The 17,663-nt window shown below is 43.5% G+C and overlaps 1 protein-coding gene across 1 annotated transcript in view; it reads left to right on the forward strand.

Annotated features, from left to right (window-relative positions):
- LOC121855334 (mucin-5AC-like) overlaps positions 1–17,663 on the forward strand; it is a 41,337-nt gene that overhangs the window by 394 nt on the left and 23,280 nt on the right. Inside the window, exon 1 of the mRNA XM_042350229.1 lies at positions 1–57. This exon is cut by the window's left edge and continues 394 nt beyond it. The gene's annotated coding sequence lies outside the window, so the exon portion shown is untranslated. The remainder of the gene's footprint in view (positions 58–17,663) is intronic.

Here is a 17,663-nt window from a genome sequence, read left to right on the forward strand (position 1 = left end):
TCCCATCATCATCACCAAACCTTCCTCTACCTGTGTAATTAACTGAATCTTTTACAGGTAAGTTCCCATCACCTTTGTAAATTAATGTAAATCATGTTTATATCTGATGTTAATTGAATAGTAATTTATATAATTTACTCTTATATAAATTTGATATATATTTGTATAGATTTTTTTATTATGATCTATTTTGATACTTTGAAAAAAATATATAAACAATTTTAATATATTACTTAAAACGAAGCCTATCTTAATTTATATTCAAGAATAGGCCTATATCAATATTTATTCTTATGTAGGCCTATGTTGGTATATATATTTAATTTTACCCCTTAATTATATAGTATTTATTTAAAGATTGACTCATACTAGTATTTGTTAATGGTTAAATTTATGTTAATATTTCGGATCACATGAAGAATATCCACCCCAGGTTACTCCACCTGAAGATTAACCACCCCAACCCTACCTGGGGAGGAGGTTAGGTTAGGTTATATATTGAGTGTCTAATTTACGTATAAGAAAGATATATAAAACAGTTATATAATGACATAGTGCATTGGTATAAGATAGGTTATATTATAAATGACGCAAAAAACAATGATATTGGTTTTTTGTAACGAAATATGGAGAGAGAGAAAGAGAGAGAGAGAGAGAGAGAGAGAGAGAGAGAGAGAGAGAGAGTTGTGTGTATGTAGTGCCAAAGGTATGTTGTACAGACAAAGATTTAGTGCCAGTTAGTGCCATTTTTCCCTGGACCTTCAGCTGTTTGAGGGGTCACCCACCTGGCCAGGGTCACCCACTTCCTCAGTGCCTCGACTCCTCTGTCTAAATTAAATTAATTTTAACTCAATTAGATTTTTTTCGATTAATTTTCTTCCTCCTTCTCTTCCTCCTCCTCCTCCTCCTCCTCCTCCTTATTCCCTTTCTCCTCCACCTCCCCTCCTCCTTCCGCCTCTTCCCCTCTTCCTTTTTCTCTTCCATCTTATTTTCTCCTCCTTTTTGTAACATAACCTAACCTAACTTGTCCCGACCTAGTATGACCTGACCTTTCTAAAGGGCTTGACCTCGTCCTCCCTGATACTGGGGTCAAAAGGTGTGAGGTATGAATATTTATGTTTGTTTTGGATGAACAACGTCAGTGAGAGAGAGGGGGGGACAAACAAACAGTCTGGACAGAGAAAGACAAACAGACAGAAACAAACAAACAAGCACAAACAGACAGACAGAAACAAACAAACAAGCAGACAGAAATAAACAAGTAGACAGACAGACAGACAGACACATAGACAAAAACATACAAACAAGCAGACAGACAAAGAAATAAACAAGCAGACAGACAAATGACAGACAAACAGACGGGCAGTTCAACACAGCATCCCCACAGCGGTAACGTGAGGAGATGGCCCGACCCATCCATCTTAAAGAAAAGTCGAGGCGGGTCACAGTGTCGGCCCGGGTCTGACGGCTCACCTGACACTCTGCTGATGGTGGTGTCAGATTATGTGGGATAGTGTGGTAGTAGTAGTAATTAGTGGTAGTGGTAGTAGTAGCAGTGGTTGTGGTAGTAATATCAAATAAGACAAAAAATCAACCATAAAAACCTGATAAAAATTATACATTTCTCAGAATCTTAGAAATCTTAACTTTACGATATTTACTGAAAGATCTTACGATATTAATATTAAAGAAATATATTGAGTTCGCCCTATGACTTTTAATACTAAAATATATTTGTGAGTGTGATTACTACCAAGTTTCTTGCCTTTTATTATATAAACACGTTTAGGAAGGATTACTCTACAGTCGAATGAGGGGCAGCCTGATCGAGTGTTTGTACAAGTTACCGGCTTATCATCATTGACTCGAATACGCTGGATGGCTTCAAACATAGGTTGAGTGGATATATGGGCGATAGAGTTGAGCAAATGGATCAGGATAAGCCGATGTTATAATGACAAAAACATTCCTAAAAATACCAACATCTGCATATTTTAAAGTACTAAAAATAGCCACTAACCTGGCCTTATGCCATGAGGTCCTGGGACTTACTCCTGATGCCTCTCCATATCCCTTTACTCATAAGGTCCACAAGACTTACTCCTGATGCCTCTCACTCATCGACTTACTCTGAGTTCTAAGACTTACTCTGATGCCTCTCACTCATCCTTCACTCATGATCCTGAACCTCTGATACCTCTCACTTATCCTTCCTACTCACGAGTCCCAGGGCACCTCCTGATGCCTCTCCTCATCCTTCTCACGAGGTTCCCAAGACACCACTCTAGTGCCTCTCACTCATCCTTTACTCACGAGGTTCCAAGACTTACTCTGATACATCTCACTTATCCTTACCTACTCCCTGAGGTCCACAAGACTTACTCTGATGCCTCTCACTCATCCTTCTCACGAGTCCCTGCAGACTTACTCTGATGCCTCTCCACTCATCCTTTATTACTCACAAAGTTCTGGGCTCACTCCTGATGCCTCTCCTCTGCCTACTCCTGGGGTTCCCAAGACTCACTCACCTCGGTAAATGACCTGGTCTCTACCCCTTTAAGCTGTTGTTTACACCTTCTGGTCTTCCCACGGTGGCTGCCTCACTACTACTGATAAGACAGACCGTTCACATGGGCCCATTCTAACCCTAACCTAACCTAATCCTGTCCAAACCCTAACCTAACCATTCTCGGCCCTAATGGAGACAACTCTCTCTCTCTCTCTCTCTCTCTCTTTGGGTGAGAGAGGGACCAATGTTAAGGTCACCTGCTCCTGGGCTGTCAGCAAGTCCTTCACCTCAGTGGTTATCGGACAAAAGGTCAGAAGAAACAAATTAATACGATAAGTGAACTATGCTATGTGTTTACCATGTGGGGTGGTCCGTTATCATGTGAGAGAGAGAGAGAGAGAGGACACATCTCACCTGTCGTTAGTTTGAAATACCAATATAAAAACTTCAGCCACAAGTTTACCGTAACTGCCCCCCCCTCCCCATTTCTCCTCTCTCCTTCCCCTCTCCCCTCCACGCTCCTTCCTTTCCTTCCCCCATCATCAGATATTTGCGCTACCTGTCCCTCTCATCTCGGCCTTCTCCTCTCCCACCGTAACCCAGCTACACATACCCTCATATTTTCCTCCTTAAGCAATGACGCCGTTCCTTCCTGTTCTTCCTCCCCTCCCCCCCCCACCATTATGACACACCGTCCTCTCCTCTCTCCCTCCTCCTCCCTCTCTCCCTACCATTGTAACAAAGAACCCCTCCCATTCTCTTTCTCCCCACCATGACAAGCCCCCTCCTTACCTTCTCCTCCCCCTTTCCCCCACCTCTTCCTTCTTCTTGACATGACCCTCCACCTCCTATTTCCCCCCACCCCACCCCCACCCCTCCCCCCACCCCCACCAGCTCTCCTGTTACAGTAGCTTCCTGGAGTCTACTGTAAACATTCCTCAGTCGCCAGCCTAAGTGGTATCTCTCAGGATGTTTCTCACTCTCTTCCGGCGGCTTATTGATGTTTTCATTCTTTGGAGACAGGCCAAGGGAGAGTGGAGAACAATCAGAGGATGGAGGAGGAGGAAAGGAGGGAGGAGGAGGAGGAGGGAGGAGAGAACGAGGAGGTGTGAGGAATGGAAAAGTGGGAGAATCAAAATGAGGGAGAGAAAGGAGGGAGAAAGTAGAGGAGAGAGAAGGTAAAAGAAAAGTCTGAAAGGATGGAAGAAGAAAGATTAATAAGCAAAATAGAGAGAGAATGAGATAAAAGATAAATAAATGGAAATTAGGATAAGAAAATAAATGAAAAGAAATCCAAGGACAGAGAGAGAGAGAGAGAGGACATTCTTCATCTGAGGAACATTCCACCTAGGAACATTCCACCTAAGAACATTCTACCTAGGAACATTCCACCTAGGAACATTCTACCTAGGAACATTCTACCTAGAAACACTGGTCACGCTATCACTGGAGGGCAGCAACACAAAATTAATCCCTTAAATTAATCATATATTGTAAAAATCATTAACTTTTTTCCTTCTGTTTCTGCCAATGTGTTGAGTCTTGCTCCAATTAACTATAATGAGATAGAGACGTAATGGAAGAACAAAATTAATGGTCTTACATATAATTAATGTGGTTGAAATTGATACGATGATAATAATAATAATAATAATAATAATAATAATAATAATAATAATAATAATAATAATACAGAAATAACAATAACAACAATGATAACACCAACAACACCACCAACATCAACAACAACAATAACATAACAAGAACAGGAACAAAAACAACAACACAATAACAAAAACAACACCACAATAACAAAGGCAACAACAAAACAACAACACAATAACAACAACAACAACAACAACAATTTCAGATATATAAGAATAATTTACATTTTCTTCGTGTCATCATCGGGTATCAAGAGTCTACCTTTAATTAGTGGAACAGGTGAGCATGGGACTTGGATTACGGGGTATGATGCCGTGGACGGAAGGTGTGACAGTGGATTAGTGATGTCATGCGTGACATTTTAGTGTGTCAGTGGTACGAGGTGTGGTGGTTGGGTGGGTTGGTGGTGGTGGCTGTGGGTAGGTGGGGGGGGAGGTGGGGTGAAGGTGGGAGGGTGGGTAGGTGAGGGTGTTAAGTAAATCCATAGAAGTGAAAGTGGGTGGAGGAGGAAGACGGGTGGAGGGGTGTAAATAGTGAGAGTGAGCCGGTTGTGGGTGGTGGGTGTGTTAGGGTGTTGTCCCGTGAATAAAGTAAAAATGAAAAGAAAAGGAAGAGCGAAAAGGGTGTTGGCTAAGATAGTGGGCGGGAAGAGGAGGAGGATGAGGAGAAGGATGCGGAGGAGGATATGGGGGAGGAGGAGGGGCAAAGGAGAATGAGGAGGAGGAGAGAGAGAGAGAGAGAGAGAGAGAGAGAGAGAGAGAGATGTAATAACTGAGAGGCGTTGTGTAAGGTAGAGTCTGGGTGGAGGGAAGGACTGAGGGTGGAGAGGGCGGAGGTTGAGGGTGTGGAAGGGCAGTGTAGAGGTGAAGAGGGTGAAGGACATTTTGGGTGGAGGACTCTGGAGGGTATAGGAGTGGTAAGGCATCGTGGAGTGAAGAGAATTATTATGTGGGTGTGAGGGTGGAGAGGATAGTGGGTACGTGAGGGTGGAGGTATGGCGTGTGGGTGGGGGTATGGTGAGTGGGTGGAGGTATAGTGTGAGGGTGGAGGTATGGTGAGAGGATGGAGGTATGGTGAGTGGGTGTGAGAGAAATCTTGGTGAATTTCATGAAAAGACGAAAGAGAAAAAAAATCCAAAACCCATTTCAGAAAAACACACAATATTAGTATCCTGATGACCTAACCTAACCTAACCTGACCTAACCTAACCTGACCTGACCTAACCTAACCTAACCTAACCTGACCTAACCTAACCTGACCTGACCTGACCTAACCTAACCTAACCTAACCTGACCTGACCTGACCTGACCTAACCTGACCTAACCTGACCTAACCTAACCTAACCTAACCTGGCATCTCGGGGAGCCTGCAGGAGGAAGTTACCGTAGTGTAGTGGATTCCCGGGAGGTCATTGGTGGTGATAGTGGGTGGCCCTCCCCTCTGGCCTCCTCCACCACTATACCTGGCCTCTTACTCCCATTCCTACTCCTATTCGTACTATTATATCTACTCCTATTCCTACTCCTACTATTACTACCACTACTATCACCACTACCGTTATTATTATTATCACATCATGTTCCAACTTAAAGTCATTATCTGAATCAATCACAATATATGACTCTCATCTCTCTCGTTTCAATAGGTTAGACCACCATTACCTGCACCTCACTTTAATTGGCTGTGTCCGGCCTGGAAACATTAAATATTAAGACGTAACCTTCATTATCCATTAAGTCATTTCCTTGAGTTTATCGTTTGTCGTACGTCTCCATCATCCACCTTTATTTAGGGGGGGGTCCATTATTTTGGGGTCCATTATTTTTGTCCATTATATTTTGGGGAGGGTCCATTATATTTTGGGGGTCCATTATTTTTGGGGGGGGCCCATATTTTTGAGGGGAGGGTCCATTATTTTTGGGGGAGAGGGTCCATTATTTTCTGGGAGAGTCCATTACATTTGGGGTGAGAGGAGGGTCCATTATCTATCATTTCCTCTGTTATTCTAATTTTTCTGTCTCCTGTGTTTTATGTGTTGTTTGGTTTATATTGTATTGTTATTTTCCTTTTTTTTTGTTGGGGTGTTTAGTGTTATTGTTTGTTTGTCAATATTCTGTCATTCAATTTATTATCATGATTTTTCGTTTTGTTGTCGTTATCATTTTTTTCATTATCTCTTCTATTATTCCTATTTATCCCATTCCCTTCTTTATTCACCTCTCTTCACTCTACATTCACCGTGTACTATAAGCTCGACTATTAATTCACTCTCCCAGAAAACACGTTTATCAATACCGTCTTATTTTTCTACTTTCTTATGTCGAGGTTAACCACTTTTTATCTTTCTCTCTTAGTATCAAATTCCTTCTCTCATTTAATTATTGTTTCGCACGCATCTTTCTTCTTTCTTTGTTATTTTCTTTCTTCCCTTGTTCTCTCATGGCGTTGTTTTTATTACCCTGTATCTTTTATTCTATCTTTAGTTTATTTCGTTCACACTATCTTTACTCCCTTCTCTTATGCCCATCATTATTCGTTATCTTTATATTGTCTTCTTTATTATCTCATCTTTCTCTTACCTAGACTATTTACTCCCGGCGTCCTTGCCCTTCCTCCTCCCATGGGAACCCGGTCGGTGTGGCTCACAGACCCTCGGGCAAAACAATAAGAGTAGCCGAGAGGTACCCCAAGGCGAGCATCCCTGTCCTATCCTCACGTTACCGATTCTAACATTTTATTCTCTTTTAACTCTCCATTAAAGACGATTTACAACTTCCTACTGTATTTAAATTATGAGTAATATATTTTTGTATATGGTGTTAGAGTTATGAGTGGATATATGATGTAGTTCTTGATTAAATAATATTGGGTTGTTCTCAATGCAGCATCTTGAGGTCGGATCTTGAAGACAGTCTGGTAGCGTTCCCACGTTTGTGCCAGACGGTGGTTGTTACTCGCGCGAGAATTGGATTATCTCATGTTGGGGACAAACTGTGAAGAGTGTGAGGTTAGGTTCGGGGGCGGCGTGTATAGTAAGAGGGGCCCACCATCCACAACTACTGACACCCAAACCCCTGTGAACTGCTTATAGGCGTCGTCTGTGTTTATCCTGGCGCTTTGTTTACGTTTTGCCCCTAAATCGTTGTCTTCGAGGGAAAGTCTTCTGAAAACTTCTTCATTCGGCCCAGAAAATGAATTAATGTTGGAACATATATTTATACTGTATATGCAATAAATTTTAATAAATAAGATCGTAATTTAAAAGTTACACAATAAGAACGTCAAAGTTCGATACTCAAGGAGACAGTGTGGTCAGTACTACACTCGATCGACCTCTCTTCCTCAACTGTCGAGGTAGGCACAGCTGGGTGACAAAGACGTACCCTAAGCTCGAACTACCGTCCCCTGGGAAAGAATACGAGTCCTGCACCCATCCACCCACCCACTCACTCACCCACCTATCCACTCACCCACCTACCCACACACCCACTTACCCACACACACACTCTCAGTTAAATAGATGAAAAGAGGAAACCAGAAACGCCTCTTACCTAACCAAACCTTTCATGACCGCCGACATTACTGTCACAGAAAATTGGTCTTTTTAGAATAGTCACCGTGACGCAGAAAGTGGTCCTCAATGAGTCTGGCCTCTTGGAGATATTGGTCCTCAAGAAAATTGGTCTTTAAGAAGTTCGTCTCAAGAGGCCACTTACTCTTCCGTCACCTCTTGTAATTCCCTTCATTCACGACTCCATTCATTCATTCATTCATTGATCCTTCTCTGCTTCCTCATACTGCCCACTTCTATCCACGCCCTGTTTCTTTCCCTCTTTGTCTGTCTATCTTTCTCTATCTCTGTCTATCTGTCTTTATCTCTCTCTGTGTTTATTATCAACTTCCTTCCCTTTCTCTCATCAGCTATAATACAAATTTTTTTCCACCCCACCAATAATATTTCCCTATTTTCTCCCTAGTGACAGAAAAAATCCCTTCATTCCCGCAATAGTAAACAGGAGAACAGGGGGAAAAAAATATCCCTACCACCCACCACGCCACAGGTTCTTAAATTCCCTAGATAACACCTCACTGGTTTCTTTTAGGGGTGAACAGAAAGAACAAACAATTTATTCACTTACTTAACAACATTGTGTAGACTTAACATCATGAGTTTCTTAAAGAACAAAAAAAGGAAATTTTCTTCATTTTAAAGACACCTGAGGCATTAGTTCCATATGGGTTGCATTTCCATGTAATTTCAATGGAGATTTAGCCTCTATGGGTCTTGTGGTTTAGCCTTATTTTTAATCCAACTGCTTGAACTTTCTTTATAGACCTCGATGGCCATAGAGAGACTTCATTATAAGGGTGTTTTTTGTGTGTAGTTACCTTAGATTTAGAGGTTTAGTGGCTCGTGTGGGATAGCATGTTTTTGGGGTTGGGTCTTGTTGGTTGTGAAGTCTTAGAGAGAACAAAAGTAAGGATGGTCGAGGAGCTGTGTACTGAGAGTCTTATTGTAGTCTTTAGTGGTCCTTCTCGTGGGAATTGAGGGAAAAGAGAGAGAGAGAGAGAGAGAGAGAGAGAGAGAGAGAGAGAGAGAGAGAGAGAGAGAGAGAGATTAAAATAATCAAACACAGATCAACCTAACCAACTTAACCTAATCCAACCTAACCCAACCCAACCCAACCTAACCTAATCTAACCTAACCTAACCTCACCTCCCCCTTATACCTGACACCAAGACACCTCATGCCTTCAGCTCTGCCACCTGTACACAGACATGTACTCCACAACAGAGTGATTCTTGATGGGAAACAACTGGCTAATCCTCCCCACTAATCCTGGTTAATCCCTGGTGATGGGGATGTAATGGGTTACTGTTAATACCTGGCCGTAATCCAGTGTTTATCCTCCAGGTGTGGGGATGGGGTGGATAGAGTGGAGGTGGGGAGATAGTATGGAGGTGGGAGGGAGGGGTGGGGAGATGGGGAGGGGTGGGGAGATGGGGAGGGGTGGGAGATGGGGAGTGGGGAGATGGGGAGGTGGGGGATGGGAGGGGTGGGGGGATGTGGGAGGATGGAGAGATGGGGATGGGGAGGAGATGGGGAGGGGTGGGGAGATGGGAGGGGGGGAGATGAGGAAGGGTGGGGGAGATGGGGAGGATGGGGAGGAGGGAGATGGGGAAGGGTGGAGAGATGGGGAAGGGTAGGGAAATTGGGAAAGATGGGGAGATGGGGAGGGGTGGGGAGGAAAGAGTGGGTCGGAGAAGGACAGTGTCGGAAATACTTAAATGAAATCATTGAAGTTTGGCATTTGTAGTGAGGGTTTATATATCTGTCTGTCTGTCTGTCTGTCTGTCTGTCTGTCTGTCTCACTCTCTATGTATACAGAAAGAGAGAGAAGCAAAGAGAAAGAGAGATAAATAACAGATAAGCAAAGTGAGAGAGAGACAGATAGGCAGAGAAAGGTACCCCTCATTACCCGGCAGGTGGTGTGTGAGAGGTGAGGTACCATAGGTGTGATCAGGAAACAAAACATCCAGGTATACCAATCATCTGGTACCTGTTACCTTGTTGTCTTCCTGACCAGGGTATTGTTTTTAGACACCCCCCCCCCCTTCGACCCCCTCCACCCCTCCACAACCCCCTCCGTCCTCCCTCCTACCCCTCTATCATCCTCCAAACCCCCTCCACCCTCTAAACCCCCTCCACCCCCTCCAAACCCCCTCCAAAACCCCATCCACCCCTTCCACATCCGTCTCGATACCCTCCCTATCCCTTCCACACCCCCCATCACCCCCTCTCCACCCATCACCCCCTCTCACCCATCACCCCCTCTCCACCCATCACCCCCTCTCCACCCATCACCCCCCTCTCCACCCATCACCCCCTCTCCACCATCACCCCTCACCCTCACCCCTACACCCATCACCCCTCTACCTTCCACCCATCACCCTTCCACCCATCACCCATCACCCCTCTCCACCATCACCTCTCCACCCATCACCCCTCTCCACCCATCACCACCCATCACCCCTTACCCCTTCTCCACCCATCACCCCCTCTCCACCCATCACCCCTCACCCTCTCCACCCATCACCCCTCACCCATCACCACCATCACCCTCACCCATCACCCCTCTCCACCCATCACCCCTTCCTCCCACCCATCACCCCCTCCCACCCATCACCCCCTCTCCACCCATCACCCCCTCCCACCCATCACCCCATCACCCCTCTCCACACCCATCACCCCTCTCCACCCATCACCCCCTCTCCACCCATCACCCCTCTCCACCCATCACCCATCCACCCATCACCCCCCCTCCACCCATCACCCCTCTCCACCCATCACCCCTTCTCCACCCATCACCCACCCATCACCCCTCTCCACCATCACCCCCTCTCCACCCATCACCCTTCTCCACCCATCACCCCTCCTCACACCCATCACCCCCTCTCCACCCATCTCACTCTCACCCATCACCCTCTCCACCCATCACCCCTCCACCATCACCCCCTCTCCACCCATCACCCCTCTCCACCCATCACCCCTCTCCACCCATCCCCCCACCCACCCCCTCTCCCCATCACCCCTCTCCACCCATCACCCCCTCTCCACCCATCACCCTCTCTCTCCACCCATCACCCCTCTCCACCCATCACCCCTCTCACCCATCACCCTCTCCACCCATCACCCCTCTTCACCCATCACCCCACCCATCACCCCTTCCTCGTCTTCTAAAAAAAATTAAGAACCAACTCAAATATCCTTTACAATAACTAATTAAAATGAGAAAGAAAAAATAAATAATAAATAAGTGATAAAGAAGAAAAGACGTAGATGTTATATTTTGTCAGGTAATAAAAATAAAAAAAAATAGAAAGAGGAAAAGATAATCCAACTCACTGAGAAGATGATACAAAGAGAGAAAGGAAGAGAAAGGAAAGGAAAAAGGATAGAGAAAGTGGAAGAGGGAAGGATGGGGGGGAGTTTAGTAATCCTAAGTCTGCTACTGTCAACATGCTCTCTCTCTCTCTCTCTCTCTCTTTCTTTCTTTTATCTCTCCTTCCGGCTACTACCAACCGCTCCCTTTCCTCTCACTCTTTCTCTTCCATCTCTCTCTTTATCTTTCTCTTCCTGTCTCCTTTCTTATGTGGGTTGGATGTTTTATTGTTGTTGTGGATATTGTGTTTGTCAAGAGGATTTCAAGGCGGGTGGAGAGAGAGAGAGAGAGAGAGAGAGAGAGAGAGAGAGAGAGAGAGAGAGAGAGAGAGAGAGAGAGAGACAACTGGAGTGAGTGAGTGACTGAGTGAGTGAGCAGTGCAAGTGTATGTACCGAACGAGAGAGATAGGAGAGTACAATACTTATGGCCTTGTATGAGTGACGCTGCTGCCACTCACTGCGTTACTCACACACACACACACACACAGACACACACACACACTCACACACACACCGTCTACCTAAATCGGTCGTGTTATTGATACGAAAATTTTGCAACATAAAAAAAAATGAAATAGGGTAATTTTTTGGGGGGCAATATATATATGAACGTAAAATAACAGTAATTGGTTATTTTGTGATTTAGAGGAACTTAAAGGTTACTGATCGTGTTATTTTGCACAATGAAACAAGTAAAGACTCCATTGTTCCTGTGTTTTGGGGCAAGGTAAACAATGACGGTGTTATTTTGCAACATGAAGTGAGGAAGAGTCTCTAGGTCGTGTGTTATTTTGCAACATAAAGCAAAATAGAACCAAACTAAACGATATAATCACCAATTAGAATGTAACCAATTTCAACATCTTACTTGCGTATCCAAAAATTGGTTCCTATTTACATCAAGACATACATAAACATGACTATTTCTCGTTATATAAATTGATCTATGACGTCAACCTCACATAAACGTAAAAATTGGCCTATTTTCTGTAAGGTAAATCTCTATGTAAAAATATATCACCCTATTACAACATTCCCGTGGCTAAAATTGGTCTAACATTTACCTATTTTATTCTATGTAAATCTCAATAAAAAAAATAGTATAACTTTACTATTTTCTCGTAACTAAAATTGGTTTAATATCTGCCAATTTTATTCAATGCAAAACTCAAAGAATAACAATATAACGTCATTACAATTTGTATCGTGAGTGAAATTGGTTCAAAATATCAGGTGAGTGTTACGGTCAATTGGGCAGGTGTGTTATTTGGGTACATTATGTAAATTGGGAAATTGGTAGTTGGGGATGACACTTATGTTCGTTCACCTGTTTTGATGTGTTTTGTGGATTACCTGTCTACCTGTCTGTCTGTCTGTCTGTTTTCCTTACTCTGTTCCTGTGTGTCTGAAATTTTTTTTTTCTCTCTCTCTCTCTCTCTCTCTCTCTCTCTCTCTCTCTCTCTCTCTCTCTCTCTCTCACCAAATGAAAGCTACGCACTAAACAAGGTTACGGAGGGAGAGAGAGAGAGAGATAGAGAGAGACCTGACCAAAATATACAACCCGGATGATTCTCCCCGGCACAACTAAACCCGGGTCACCAAACCGGAAAGCTTCTCCCGTCTATCGTACGTGACGCCGTGACGACCCGACCCAGGAAGACAGTGCTAACCAACGTTTGTCATTAGAGGTGATAATTGTATTGCATTTCACGAGCTATTTGACTCTAACACGTGCTGAGGTTAAGAGGTCAGTGTAGCTGTATAGGTGTACAGAACCCGAGCTAAGATTAGGAGGAAGATTAAGAACCCAGCTAAGATTAAGAGGAAGATAAAGAACCCCAGCTTAAGAACCCAGCTAAGATTAAGAGGAAGATAAAGAACCCCAGCCTTACAAGATTAAAGAGGAGAAGATTAAGAACCCCAGCTAAAAGATTAAGATGAAGATTAAGAACCCCAGCTAAGATTGAGAGGAAGATTGAACCCCAGCTAAGATTAAGGAAGATTAAGAATCCTTAAGATTAAGGAAGATTAAGAACCCCAGCTAAGATTAAGAGGAAGATTAAGAGAACCCAGCTAAGATTAGATGAAGATTAAGAACCCAGCTAAAGATTAAGATGAAGATTAAGAAGAACCCAGCTAAGATTAAGAGGAAGATTAAGAAACCCGGCTAAGATTAAGATGAAGATTAAGAACCCCAGCTAAAGATTAAGATGAAGATTAAGAACCCCAGCTAAAAGATTAAGATGAAGATTAAGAACCCCAGCTAGATTAAGAGAAGATTCTACAAGAACCCGGCGCTAAAGATTAAGATGAAGATTAAGAACCCCAGCTAAGATTAAGAGGAAGATTAAAAACCCCAGCCAAGATTAAGAGGAAGATTAAGAACCCCAGCTTATTTCATCTAATTTAAACATCGTAAACCCCACCCCAACCTAACCCAACCCAACCCAACCCAACCCAACCCAACCTAACCTACCCTAACCTACCCTAACCTACCCTAACCTAACCTCACCTGACGTAATATCAATGATGGTTTAACCCTTTGAGGACGGGGAGTTAGAATCCAGGTAAAAAAGTCACAGGTAAAAAGTCACAGAAAAAAAGTCACAGGAAAAAAGTCACAGGAAAAAAAGAAAAGTTAACTATCGAATTCTCACATTTTTTAAGGTTAATATGTCAATCAGTTTCAGTAACCTAACCTAACCTAACCTAACCTAACCTAACCTTTATTACCGGCCACCATAAATTAATTGTGACTTTTTTTCCTGTGACTTTTTTTCCGAGCCAAAATTGTGACTTTTTTTCTGTGACTTTTTTTTCTGTGACTTTATTACCGGCCACCGTGAGTTAACCCTAACCATTCAAACAACTAAAACGTAAACAACACAACAACAACAACAATAACAACAACAAAAACGACAACAACAACAACAACAACAACAACAACAACAACAACACTGATACCTTCCCCCCTGCGTCATCTAATTAGGGCTAAACTCAGGTGTGATTACGTATGGGTGAGTCGTGATACACCTGAATCTATTAATTAAGGGAAGAAAATGGACAGGTAAGGTAGAGACGAGATACTTAACTTTATAACAAGGAAGAGTGTTGTTAAGGAACCGAAGGAGGGAGAAGGAGGAGTGGGAAGGAGAGAGAGGAGAGGGAAGGAGAGGGGTAGATGGAAGGAGGGAGAGGAGGAGGAAAAGAGAGAGAGAGAGAGAGAGAGAGAGAGAGAGAGAATGGAGAGATAGGAGAACAAATAGAAAGAGAAGGAGTTAAAGAAGAAAGGAGAGGAAAGGGGAAGGACAGAGTATATAAAGCAAGGGAAGAAAGGGAGATAGAAAGAGGAAGAGGATGTTATCTTCTCCCTTTCCACCCCTTTAGCCTCCCAACCTTTCTCTCCCTCCCTCTCTCCCTCTCCCCCTCCTCCCTCTTTCTCTCCCTAACCACATTAAGACTAAGCCTCCCTCACCCCACCTTCACCCCTCTGAGCACTTCTACCGGCACACACACACACACACACACACACACACACACACACACACAGGAGCCTCTATTCTCTTCAACATCCTCATCTCAAGAAAACTTCAGTTCAGCTCAATTACATGTTTTTTTCTCAAAGCCTACAGATGGATGGACCCCCACATTACATATGTATATGGCAAATGACTCCACCATGATAGTAGTCCATGGAATAATTATAACTTCAATTTCGCCTGTAAATAATGGTGTTTCTCTTCTATTGTATCTGCATTGGTACTTTTTTTTAGGTTAGGTTAGGTTAGGTTAGGTAAAATTAAGTTAGATTAGGTTAGGTTAGATTAGGTTCGATAACGTTAATTTAGGTCAAGTTAGTTTACTATTGTACCTGCACATTAAAACTTACTCCAGACAATGAACACAGGCGCAGGAGGAAAGACACGTCAGTTACGACACCCGGAATTACGTAGAGGTCATAAAAGAGGGCAATTTCCTCCTGTGTAAATCATACCAGCGAAGTGACGAGCGACTCTGGCCTTTCGAGCTACTCTACATACGACTCACATTACTGTATCTTATATCCTGTGCAGTTTTGTCTTTAAGTTAACTAGCGAGAGAGTTAATGTTTCCCACCAGAATAAAGTACCTGGTCCTAATTGTCTTGTTTGGGTTCACTTCATTTCATATCTAGGTTAACTCGCTTACCTGTATTATACTATTAACACCTGGCAAGTTTTACACCTGTTCTTTATACCGAAATCTACACCTGGGAATTAAGTATATACCTGTACTTTATACCTGGCTGTGTGATTGTATTTGGTAGTTGTGTGCGTGTGTGTGTGTGTGTGTGTGTGTGTGTGTGTGTCTTTTGATAAATATCGACTTGTAATAATACCCAAACTATTAAATAAAATATAACTATGAATAACATCAATGAAAATAAATAAAAACTAATCTCACGCTGATAAAAAATTGTAGCCAAAATGAACACCAAATAGCCAACACACGAAGATTATAGCCAAGAGCAATACTAATAAAACAAAAAAAGTAGCCAGCACGAACACCTCTCTTACTACGAACACTAATCATGGCCAGCACCACCTCACCTCACCTCACCTCAACTGTACGCCAGGTTAATGAGATCTAATTATAGAAACCATAATTCAGATGCTATTGTCGTCTTGGTCAGTCGCTTTCTACACCTGTCGACGTGACCAGGTAAAGAGAGGAGGAGGAGGAGGAGGAGGAGGAGGAGGAGGAGGAGGAGGCTTCTGGATGCTGGATGCCTGTCTGGAAGCTTTCTCTTCGGTGCCACGACTCCACCCTACCTGAGCTGTTTTTGTTGTTACCACACACACACACACACACACACACAGACACACACACACACACACACGTACGGCAGTCGGAGCGTCGTAAAAAAACAGAGGGCAAGGGAGAGTAGGAGTGAGGTCGAGGGGGAGGAAGAGGTGGAGGAGGAGTATGAGGAGGAGTAGGGGTGGAGGAGGACGAGGAGAGAGGTAGAGAAGGAGATGAGGAGGAGTAGGGTAGAGGAGGACGAGGAGGAAGAGGAGGACGAGGAGGAGGAAGTAGAGGAGGAGGGGCAGGAGGTAGGGGAGGTGAAAGAGGTGAAAGAGGAGGAGGAATAAGAACGGGAGGATTGGAATGATGAGAACGGCGAGGAAAACAAGACAGAAGAAGATAATAAAGAAGACAAGAATAGGTGGAAATGACGGACTTCTCTCTGACCTCCCCTGGCCTGGGAATCGAAGGAGACCACTAGAACTCCTGCAGGAACCAATCAACCAATATATAGAGACTCTCTCACGTATATCCAAATGGACGACCTGCTCAGCATTGCCATTAAGAGACCACATACCCCAACCTTAAATCAGTATCTGACACCTGTACCTTCACACTACAACAGGTGACTAGTACCGGCTAGTTGATGCTTTAACATGTTGGCTACCCCCCCTTTCTATACATACCACAGAAATATATTATTTTGTAGAAATTGAAATAATGTAGTAATTACGTGTGATAATCTAAATAGCATTATGGTGTTTTAAATCATATGACCTTGCCTGTTTGGGGTCAGGCAAGTACTACCCAGCACGTTGCCCTGAACCCATGAGCGACCATGACCAGGTGAAGCCGACCACCACTGATGGCCCAACAGCACCCGAGGCCGTAACAGAGATGGTGTGATGTCAGGGTAAGGGAGACAGTTCCTCACAGAGATGTTCCTGCAGTGTACCGACCTCTGTCTGTGTACCATACAGTGTAGTGACCTCTGTCTGTGTGCCATACAGTGTAGTGACCTCTGTCTGTGTACCATACAGTGTAGTGACCTCTGTCTGCGTACCACACACAGTGAAAATGATACACACACTCTGAACACGGTGTTTTGGACGATAGTGATAACCGACTGTGCCAGAGTAAATGATATTATACAGTACGTGAACACAACTTAAGGTACGAGTCATAAGAAGAGAAGAAATGTCATCCTTGTATACGATATTGGTAACGTATGATTTAATTTGAAAAAAAAAATTAATGTTGAATTTCTTTCTTCCAATTATATATAGCTGAATATAGTTACGTGACTTAGAACTGTAAGTGGAGACAATAGAGACCCAGGAAAAAAAAATATTACGTTACTTACATATAGAGAGGGTAGCACCAACTGAAGCATCTCCCATATGGGCCGAACAGCATGGAGGTGTAGGCTGTAAGGCGGAGTAGCATAATGAGTTCCTGAGTCCTTACTGGGGGGTCGACAGCGAGCATCACAAGATCAGGCTCGGACCCCTGCACCCCCGGCACCACCAGGAAGAGCTGACGACTTTTTGACATTAACGAAAAAGTTGAAGAAAAAAAATTAAAATAAAAGTAACACATAACTATTTAAAATTAGTGTTGTGATTCACTGTGTTATTTGGGGATGTTACAGAGTTATAGTGACTCTTATTGTGATGATGATGATGATGTTACAGTTATAGTGACTCTTATTGTGATGATGATGATGTTACAGAGTTATAGTGACTCTTGTTGTGATGATG

This window comes from Homarus americanus, unplaced genomic scaffold, assembly GCF_018991925.1.
Source record: "Homarus americanus isolate GMGI-L3 unplaced genomic scaffold, GMGI_Hamer_2.0 scaffold41282, whole genome shotgun sequence".
NCBI lineage: Eukaryota > Metazoa > Arthropoda > Malacostraca > Decapoda > Nephropidae > Homarus > Homarus americanus.